The sequence below is a fragment of the Myotis davidii genome, unplaced genomic scaffold, assembly GCF_000327345.1.
Source record: "Myotis davidii unplaced genomic scaffold, ASM32734v1 scaffold32, whole genome shotgun sequence".
Classification (NCBI taxonomy): domain Eukaryota; kingdom Metazoa; phylum Chordata; class Mammalia; order Chiroptera; family Vespertilionidae; genus Myotis; species Myotis davidii.
The window spans coordinates 9,487,111-9,498,681 of record NW_006286587.1 but is presented as its reverse complement, the minus strand read 5'-3'; positions in this window follow the sequence as shown (position 1 = coordinate 9,498,681).

Below are 11,571 nucleotides of genomic sequence, written 5' to 3'. Positions count from 1 at the left end.
CCATGTCTTTCATCTCCTTTTGCCTTTATTCCATTCATATTTAAACGCTTGGGCTTGTTAAAGACCCCTCTTATGAAGAGTTCAAAAAGTGGTCAGTACAAAGGATCATGGCCCATAATAGTTGTTAAGACTTTATTCTCCAGTGTCTTTTTTTTTTTTTAATTTAAGGAATATTGGGAAACGAGGGAGAAAAAAAAGTGATATTCAGAAACATATTGGATAGTGTAAGTTCCTTCATTAGAAGATCAGACGTTGAAGAGCAGGTACTTTAACCAGAGGATGCTGGCAAATAAAAAATCAACTTCATTTCACACCAAAGGAGAAAAAGCAGAAGAGGGAGAATATAACCTCCTATCCTAGTCTGGCTGGTGGTAGCACGATTCTGAAGCTACATTTGAAGATGTGGCGGGTCTTGACTGTATGCCTGCATTCTATTTCTTTTTAAGTCCTGAACATTGGATGTGTGGTCCTCTTGAGTATAATTAAGTCTGTTCTGGATCCCTCAAGGTCATGGCCGTGATCCTGCTTGGGGTTTGGAAGCAGGTGAAGAGGCAGAAGGAACCTGGGTGCCCGTGCTGACTGACGATGCAGGTGGCAGGGTGTCCAGGCTTTGTCCTCTCCTGTCAGGTCTGCCACTTCTGCCTGCTGGGTGTCTGCCTCTGCAGGCCCTGTCTCAGCTTTTAATTGCCACTTCTAAACGTGAACTTGAACTCAGATACCAACATGAGAATTCTGTACTTAAAAACAAGTCCTACCAGTAAATGCTACTCTGTGAGCAAATGGAAGTTTTAGTTCAGGGATATGAGGACGTCTCTTGGCTGCTCAAAGCCTTTTGCACCTAATTGCTCGTTTTCTCCTGTGTGTGAGAGAGGGGGGATGTTGCGTGCCACTTACCTGCAGCTAAGCAAGGCGACTGAAGCATTGGATGGAGGGTGTGAAGGAGGAATGAAGGGAAGATTTAGAAAAGTGCTAGAATTATTCTTGAATCTTGAAATTGTACAGAATATTTTTTTAATCTGGTCACTGTTATTATAAAAGTAATCCATGCTTATAAGGATTCAGCAAATAGGTAAGAAAAAGAGAAGCCATAACCCCACTTCCCTAAAGACAGCAATTAATAACACATAGATTCTTTATGCATACATTTTCTATGTGTTTTAAACACAAAAATGGAGTTATATTGAACCCTCAAACGGAGTTCCATAACCTGCAGTTTTCACCTAACCTTATGGAAAGCTGTCTGGAACTATAGTCATATAATGCCTCACTTATTACTTCATCCAGTGCTGGCTCCACTAATGCTGTTGAATACATATATTTTATCCTAAAACTTTGGTGAAAATCCATCGCAGTCCTGACAGTATAGTCAGCATCCACTTTTTCAGGTTATGGGTTCATACAGTGAGCACTGTGGAAGGTACTAGCCAGTGAAAGCCAGCTTGTCAGGTGTCCTAGACTAGCCCACAGTCCTGGCCTATAGGTCTGTTTCAGAGGGCCCCAGACAACTTTTAATGGCTAATATCTGCACCTCTGTGTCCATTAATTTTTTTGGCTACCGCAGGCCAGGAGTACCATGGAATCAGCACTTCCAAGAAGAAGCTTTCAACAGTCATAGAGGTTGGTGTATAAAAATATTGCTCACTCTCAGCTGGTTTTGCTCAATGGTTGGAGCATCGGCTATCACACTGAAGGTTCTCGGATTTGATTCCTGGTTTGGGATGGGTGCAGGAAGCAGCTGATGGATATGACTCTCTCTTGCATCGATGTTTCTCTCTCTCTCTCTCTCTCTCTCTCTCTCTCTCTCTCTCTTCCTCCCTCCCTCTTCCTTTTTCCTTCCTCCCCACTCTTTCTAAAAATCGATGGAAAACTATCCTTGTCCCAGCTGGTGTGGCTTGGTAGTTGAGCGTCAACTTATGTACCAGGAGGTCACAGTTCAATTCCCTGTCGGCACATGCCTGGGTTGTGGGTTTGATCCCATTGTATGGTGTGCAGGAAGCAGCTGATCAGTGATTCTCTCTCATCATTGATGATTCTATCTCTCCCTCTCCCTTCTTCTCTGAAGTCAATAAAAATATATTTTAAAAAATATCCTTGGGTAATAATTAACAACAACAAAATATTGCCCCCTTGCCCTAGCCAATTTGGTTCAGTGGATAGAGTGTCAAGCTTGCGGACTGAAGGGTCCCAGGTTTGAATCCAGTCAAGGGCACATGCCTGGGTTGTGGGTTTGATCCCATTGTATGGTGTGCAGGAAGCAGCTGATCAGTGATTCTCTCTCATCATTGATATTTCTCTATCCCTCTCCCTTCCTCTCTGAAATCAATAAAAACATATCTAAAAAAAATATATTGCTCCCTTGCTCCTTGGATGAGATCATTCTGAGGCTTGTGTTTCATACTGTTTTGGGGAGATTTCCCACAGAATTAAGCTTTAGCAACCTGCTGTGGTAGCTGACTTATTAATACACCTTGTATTTGGTTTTCCCCCCTTCCCTATGCCATTCTCAGCGCCTGGGTGTCCTGCAATCATCTACCAGATGAACTACTTGCACTTTAGTCCTTTGTGCAGGGTGCTTCTGGGGGTCTTGAAACTAAGGAACTTTCCATCCCATATGCTCTTGCCCACAACCCCATGGCGGGCCTTTATACCCTCCCTACAGAGGGTGGGCCCCTCCATCTGCGTGTGTACCCCACTGGGGTCTTTCTTCCTGCCTTGTGTTCCATGAACCATTTTCATCCATGACATCTGATGAACATTCTCCAAGGGAAAAGGCCTGAGAGGTCACAAACGTGGAGGTTTACAAGTCAGTATTGACAGGCACCAGAGTACTGGAGACAAGCAAGCACTTTGAGGGAGGGAGTGAATAAACAGAGGCTGGACAGCAGCAGTCCACCAAGGACTGATGGGTGCCCTGGAGGAAATGACCTGGAATTGTGGGAATGGTAGTTGGAAGAAACCATAGCCAAAGGCATGTCATGACTAAGAGATCTGCAGAGACCAGAACAGTGGCTGCCGTTGTCCCCATGCCGTGAACACATCATGATGACCACGCTGTGAAAACCTCATGGGGTGCCATGTCCCGAATGTCATCTCAAGCCTGGATACCCATGACATAATGTTATGGCTCAAAATTTTTAACACCTCCCAACATTTTTTAAACAAAATGTTTATTAAGTCAAACACGTCAGCTTTGTTCTGCCATAAGCCCTACAATTGCTCAAAATTTGAGAAGCCCTTTGTGCCGGAAGGGCAGTGTCTTTGTCCAACATAAGGTTGCGGTGCTGAGCTGTGGGGACTATGGGTGGGAGGACCTCCTCCCTCCCAGGGACACTGGCCCAAGGAAAGGTTGAACCCAGAAGACATGAGCTTTTGTGTATGTGATTAATTTGTTTTACTTTAGCTCTATTCTAAACCTTCCCCAAAAGCTCATTAGGACGCAGGGGACAGGGGTGTGGGTGGGTGAATGTAGGGGTGGGGATGAGTGAGTGGGAGGTTGGCAACATAAAATAACCCTTTTATATGAATGTTTGCTCTGGGATGTTAAGAATTATTAAGGAATACACTGCTTTTCCTCAACACTCAATTTGGGTTCAAGTTCACAAGGTATTAGCCCAGATGTCTGTCATCAGAGACCCACAGGCTGACCAACTTGACCAGGCAGATTTTCTTTTCCCATGTGCTGCGTCTCTGAAGTGTATGGCCACGGGAAGGATTAAATCTAAAACTGGCCGGGGCCTCTGTGCACTCAGCTTCCAGAAGCCCATCAGCCAAGCCCAAGGTGGTTCTTTGTGACCAGTTGTGGAAAGCGGGAAGGGAAGCAAGCATGGTGGTTTCTCCTTTACGTGGTAGAGCTCCAGAGCCCTGAAACCACAGTGGCGAAGCCAGAAAAACCGGACTGCCCTGAGGATCCCACTGAAGCTGGAAAGGAACAAATCTAAACATTTCCTTTAACCTCTGCTGTTGCTATGATAAGGGAAGCTCGCTCTAGCATTTTGTTCCTTTGTTGAGCCGTCACCCCACAAAGTCTGCAGGTACAGGTGGGCACCAAGTCAGAGTCTCCATCAACCTGGCTAACACCATTCACCCCATTCTGGTGACTCCCTGAGATATCACCTTATCCAACACGGGGGCCTAACTAAGCCACATCCAGCAGCTTTTCCGTATAAATGGCCTATCTCAGCTTGTGCTGCGATCTTTATTAAAGTCTCTCAAAGGTTCACAAACCCCAAACAAGTAGCACCTGGCCTGGGTGTGCCTCGTACCTCTTGCTAAGTGGCCTCAGCCTGGCACTAGTGGCAGCTGGCTTCTGTTTGCAGCTTAGACTCTGCCAGGCACTTTCAAGCCCAGTACAGTGGCAACTACCTGCAGATCACTTTATAGCTTATCCCGGGTGGTCCCTGGCTGGGCACTGACAGTGGCTGACCTTGGCCTGTACCTGTGACCCTCCCAAAGGGCCCCAGAACCAACACATCCGATAGCCAGGTTCAGACCACAAAAGAATACCACCCAATCGCCTCCACACATGGCACGCCCAAACAACAGACTTGAGAGCACCAGAGCCCTGTTAGAGTGAATTCTCCGTGGGGTCAGCCCCTGCACACACCACAGCTCCTCTGCTGTCGTCACAGCCAGTCTTCATAACCACTCAGCCTGGGAGTCAGTTCCTCCCACTGACATGCCAACAGCAATCAATGCTCAACTGCAACAGGAGGGGACACATCTGGTGCAGTTCAGGTGACCAGGGAGACTGTGCCACTGGAACCCACAGGACAAGCACTAGTAAGGCCACTCTACCAAGAATGGGAGACGTGGCAGATCTACCTGATACATAGACACAGATACAGGGAGGCTGCCAAAATGAGAAGACAAAGAAACATGTCTCAAGTGCAAGAATATAACAAAACTCAAAAAAAAAAAAAAAAGGAAATAAAGTGGCAACAAGCAATCCACCAGATGCAAAGTTTAAAACACTGGTGTTAAGGATGCTCAATGAACTTAGGGGAAAGATATGTGAAAATATGAAAGATATTTATAGCACAGATTGCCAAGTCCTCTTGTTTATATCACACAGACATTGGGGGACACATCATTCCCATCGTGGCCATCTGGATCTGCAGGAGCAATAAGGTAGAGGCAGCTAGTCTTTCTCAGCTCCAAGATAGTTAAACACATCCTAGCTCAGCCTTGTGTTCATGATGTTCTCCTCATCAGCAGTGTGAGCCTCTAAAAGTCACTTTACTTGGAGGAAACTCATTCTTTGACATTCTAACTTGGGCTTTAAAAAAGTATTTCCTTTCAGGGTTCTCCTTTAAGGATTCTCATGAGTTCTTTAATAAACAAACATTTATAGATCAAACCATATTCAGCAGTATGAAAAAAGAAATATCTATTGCAGTGAGCTATCCACTTAGATGCTAACTCATTAATCAATTTTGACTTAAATCATGCATCTTTCCCCAAATCAATGGCTATTCTGTGAAGCCATTTTGATTCCCAAGAATGGCTTTCCCTAAACTTAAAGTCATCGGGCACATTAAAGGATATCCGATTTCATTGGTCTAAGCTGAGTGATCGCAATTCATCAAGGCATGAAAAGTCTGTCCAGTCTTGTGGAATATCATTAAATGGTTCAAGGACGTTTCTAATCTTAATGATGGCCAAGGGGGAGCAACTATTATGATGATGAATGGGAATGAATATCTGGAGAAAGTTCAAGGCATGTTGTACTTACAAAGACTAATACACATTGTTTATCTAAATCATCCAACTGATTAAAGAAACACACAAAGCCCAAGACAGTTAAAAGCAGAGAACCAAATAGGGTTTGACCTGCCCTGGTATATTTATCGCTGACCATGTCATGCGTGTAAAATGTATTGCTCCACCAAGATGCTGTGTATATAAATCGGGAGGGTCTTTTGAGGCTGATGTTGAGTAATATAGGCTGTCCAGCTTATGGCCTGGCTAAATATTTATATAAAATGAGTTCATTGATGGTGGGGAAGCCTCCATAAAAGGAGTCTTTCAATGTTACTCACTGATTAGCTACAACGCCCAAAGCTTAGTAAGAGCTGGGTGGTAGTAACTTTGGTACTTCTGCTCCTAGAACCAATTTCTGAGCTGCTCGATGTTTTTAATCCCTGACCTGAGTTAGACTGTGTGTGTGTTTTTAGCCAAGTAAGACAATAGCCATTTGGTACCAAGAACAGTGCAGTCTGCAAGGAAAGGGAAAATACTTTTTGGTACACTTCTAGAAGTGTACGCTTTGGCTCCATCTCTTATGGGGAGAACATGTCTGTTAAATGCACACTGTTCTTGGTACAGGGCAGTCAATGCTGGATTAATGGGGGAAGACTCCTTTCATTTACAGGCCAGAGAATAAACCTCTTGTTTGGGGGACTTGTTTTTGGCTGACCTTTCCTTGGGCAGGAGGAGGAAAAATCACCCACATAGGTGGTCCGGAGGATGTTGGGCCACGGTCCAAAGACTTAATCATGGTATCGTTTCAGTAGGTCTGGGAGTGGAAGGTTGTTGGGCTGAAGTAGTGCAGCCATTGCGTTGGGATGGTTTAAAGGTAAGCTGGAGTAAATAGAAAACTTAGAGTTAAAGACTTTCTGCACTTGGATTCCCAGACACCTCCTGCTTCTGGTTTTCCTTCTACCTCCTTCTCAGTATCCTTTCATGGTTTCTTTTCACTTACTGACCTCTGAACATTAATGGTCTCAGGCTTAGTTCTCAGTCCTCTTGTCTCCATAGATTATCTTATTGAGTCTGGTGGCTTTCAATATCATCCTCCCAAATCTCCAGCCTGAACTTTGCTTGAACTCTGACTACTGACTTGACATCTCCACCATGAAACCTAATAAAGCATTTCATAGTATGTCCAAAACAGAACCCTTAGTCTCTATCTCCCCATTCCCTGCTCCTAGCCCACTCCCCCTTCCAAATAGTCACCATTTCTATTGATGTTGTTCTCATTTACTTAGTTACTTACGTTAAAAATCTAGAAGTTGTCCTTGAGTCCTCTCTTTTTCTAACCTCCACAAAATAACATTAGGAGCAGGCAGGTAGGACATCTGATGAACAGCAAACTATTCCCAGATCACTTCAAGTTTATTTTATGTTTCCATGGAGATATCACATTGGGCCATCCCAGGGGTCAGATATGCAAACATCGAATCCTAGGTCTTTGTTTCCAAAACTGGGTGTTTCAATCCAGCTCTCGTAGGTCCATACACAGGAACCTGGGGCAAGTTGCTGTACAACAGCACCTTTGGTCCTTGCAGGCAAAAAGGCTTAAGGAGAACTGCCAAGACCAGCTCAGCATCTGTCCCTCCCCCAGTGGCCAGGGTACCATTTGTCTCATTCTCTTGGCATCTTTCCTTCCCCAGGAGTTCTCTATCTCACCTCATGTCCCTCCTCAACTCAGTGCTGTTGAGAAGACATGGCCTGTCTTTCACAAGCTCTCAGATCACTACTTTTGTATTTCTTACCGTGTTTTTCATAATCAAACACTTTTTAATAAAAAGTGCAATTTCTTTAAATGATGATGAAAAACATTTCTTATTATTGGAACTGCAAAGGTTATGTATTGATATGCTACGAAGTTCTAAAAATACAGACAAGGAAGAAAATAAAATTCCCTTACAATTCCATCACTGAGAAATAACCACAACAGTTAACACTTTTAAATTTTTTCCTACCAACTTTTTTTAGTGCATTTATATTGAGAAGAAAAAAATTAGTCTCGCATCTTATTTGGGAATAAAGCCTTTCTGTTAGTTATTACTCATAACTGTCCTCATAGGAAGCAATTGGCTTTCCTGATAAATTTTATAAGCAATTTTCTGATGGATTCTGAGGGGATTGAGACCATGTTTGAGAAACCAATTCTTCCTCTTTCCAGCTGAATCTCAGCTGATTGTCAGTAAAGATTCTAAAAGATCTTCAAGTAGACATTTTTATTTGTATCCAGTCTAACAATGATTACCTAATCTTTTCTTTCCCCATAAAATGTCCCCACTAAAAGTAAATCCTTGGATTAGCCCACTATAGTTCATCTCCCTGCAGCAAGATTGTCATAAAACTTTGGCATTTTCTCTTAACCAAATCATCTAAAAAAGTGTGTGTGTGTGTGTGTGTGTGTGTGTGTGTGTGTGTTTAAAGCTACCATTAATGAAACCTTACTGTGTTGTAATAAGAATAAATTATTTAAAATATTTTTATTGATTTTTTTTAAAGAGAGAGGAAGGGAGTGGGAGAGAGAGAAAAAAAAAATCTATGTCAGAGCATAACATCAATCAGCTGCCTCCTGCATGCTTCTTATGGGGTATTGAGTCGGCAACCCGGGCATGTGCCCTGACTGGGAATTGAACCAGCAACCTTTTTGTGTACAGGATGATACCCAACCAATGGAGCCACACTAGCCAGGACAAGAATAAATTATTTTAATGCTAATAATACATTCCCTCAATCCTCCGCTGCAAACATCTGGGTGTTCTTTTCATGAGAGATAACCTCTCAAGGACCCTGTTTTGAGAAGTTACAGGGAATGTTTACTAGAAATGACATTGGCAGTACACACCTGAGAACTAGCACCTGCTATGTTATACTTTTATCCCAGGGACATAGCGGAATACTTCCTGCTTACTCAGTAGTATAGGCAGTAATGGGTATTAGCCACAGCATCACCATAGTCACCATGACCAAACTAATAGAATGGGATTGAATTCGTAATATGAATAAAGTGCTTGGGCACATACTAAAAGTTATGTAGTTTAATCCTCACAACAACTTGCTTCAGGTAGAAACTATCATTCTTCCTATTTTTCAAATGGAGAAACCAAGGTACAGAGAGATTCTCAAGTGCTTCTTTACTTCCTCAAAGTAAAAGAGATAGTAGCAGAGTCAGGATTTGGACTCCAGCGTCCCCATCCCTCTGCTGACTCTCAACAACATAAGAGATACACATCAAGAGACCCGCATTCCTGTTCTGCTATCATTGCGCTTCTGACCAGCTGTGGACCTTGGGCATGCCACTCCTCTGTTAATTCCCACATCTCTGTTGAGTACCTTTGCGAGGTAGTTTCCAAAGATGGCTGCGATATTACTGAGTCGGTTTTGTTTTTTGACTACCCCTGTCGCTGTTTTGACCGATAGAATGGAGCAGAAGTGAAGTGAGAGACTTCTGAGCCCAGGCCCTAAGAGGATTGGAAGCTTCTGTTTTCTTCCTCTTGGAACCATTCCTTTAGCAACCCAGCTGTCATGCTGTGAGCCAGCACAAACAGCCACATACAGAAGCCCATGTGGAGACAGTCTCAGGCCAACAGCCAGCAACCTGCACCTACAGCTGGCGATGTAAACAAGGCCATTGGGGACCTTCCAGTTGTCCCACTGTCTCAGCCATGACCACGTGAAACAGAAGAACTAAATGGTGAACCTGCAGAATAGGAAGAGTAATATAATGTTTAAACAATTCAGTTTAGAGTGATTAGTTATGCAGTAAATGATAACTGAAACAACCTACTACGTGCACACAGCATCTCATCTTTAAAATATGGACATTAAGACCTATCTCATTGATCTTTCAGGAAGGCTGATGAAGTAGAGAGTTCTAAGTTTACTAGTAGCAAGGCAGCATGGAAATTTTAGCCCAATGCTTGAATAATGTATTTTTAATTACACCCAAAGAAAACTAGGGAAACACTCCTCCTGCTCCTGCTCCTCTTCTTTCTTCCCCTCCTCCTTCTTTTCCTCCTCCTCTTCTTCCTGCTCCTGCTCTTGCTTCTCCTCCTGCTCCTCCTTCTCCTAAAAATAAAGAAAACTAGGGAAACACACATAAGCATTTTTATTTTTTTACTTGGCTTATACCATAAGTCCTAATTATACTTAGCAACAGTCATGAGATATTCTTTTTTTTATTATTAATATCATTCAATAACTTGATACATTTATCGGTGAACATAGCTTAGTTCACAGAGAAGCTATTTAGGAATGGATACAAGCTAAATGGTAACTTGGCTTTGAAGAAATATATACTTCAGCATACACTTATATTGAAGAAAACAATGGCTAGTGGCCTCTTTAAAATATTATAAATCATTACTTCTTCACCACCAGTCTGAAAATAAATCTTTTTCTTTTTTGATTGTCAGGGAAAGGTCGTTTGTAATAAACTCTATGCGAAAAGCCTGTTTGAGCTCTGGCCAGTGTTGCTAAGGAGTTAGAGTGTTGGCCCATGCATCAAAGCATTGTGGGTTCAATTCCTGGTCAAGAAGGCACCTGGGTTGTGGGAGGCAACCAATTGATATGTCTCTCTCACATTGATGTTTCTCTCTCTCCCCCTCCCTCTCCCTCCCTTCCACTCTCTCTCTGAAAAGCAATGGAAAAAATATCCTCAGGTGAGGCTTAACTACAACAGTAAAGATAAAAAAATAGTCAGTTTGAAAATATGAAACTATGTGCCTGAAGTCTCCTTCTTTCAAAGGCTTGTACTACATAAGTTTCTTCAGTGTCTCCCTGTTATCTCCCCCTCTCGTGGCCAGCTCCATCCCTACCTTCCTCACTACTTGGGCTGATTGCATTGAGCCTTCCTTTCTCCAACCCCTCTTCCTCCTAACCCACATGCCCATCCACTCCATACCTTTCAGCTCTGGCAGGGTTCAGGAAGGACAAGCAAATCTCTGACCCCTCAGCTGGACGTTGGAATCGGAACGTTCATGTCTTCATGTGTAAGATGGCGGTAATAACCTTTACCTTATGAGGTTGTTAGGAATTACAACTGTGGTAGAATTTGGAGCAGAGTTCAATGGTCTCATGTGGAAACACAATTCTTCTATTTCATTTAAAAAAGTCATATCATCTGGGTAAAATTTATTCTGATAAAATACACCCATTTTGAGCGTATGGTCCAATGAAAGACACACATATATATATATTATAGGCCCAATGCACAAAATTCATGCAAGAGTAGGCCATCCTTAGCCTGGCTGCTGGCACCAGCTTCCCTCTGGCACCTGGGACCTGGGCTTCCCTTGCAGCCCTGGCTTCATTCAAAGGATATCCAGTCTAATTAGCATATTACACTTTTATTATATATATTTATTATATATATTGCACCACAATCAACATATTCAACATTTCTATCACCCAAAATAGTTCCCTCATGCTCTCTACTTCTGCCTCTAGGCAAACACTGACCTAGATTCTGTCACCATACATGAATTTTGTCTTTTGTAGAATTTCATATAAATGACATCATACAGTATATATTTATTTGTGTCTGGCTTGTTAAATGTGTTTGAAAGATGCACCCATGTTGTTGCATGTAGCAGTAGTTAATCCATTTTCTCTGTTGTATAGTACTCCATTAAATGAATATACCAAAGTTCATTTTATCTATTCTACTGTTGATGAGCACTGGGCTGTTTTCAGTTTGGGGATATTAAGAATAGTGCTGGTAAGAATATTCATGTCTAAGTCTTTGTGTGAATATAAGCTTTTATTTCTCTTGGGTAAGTATCTAGGAATGAAAATTCTTGGTTATATGGTATTTTAAATTTGTATAAGAAT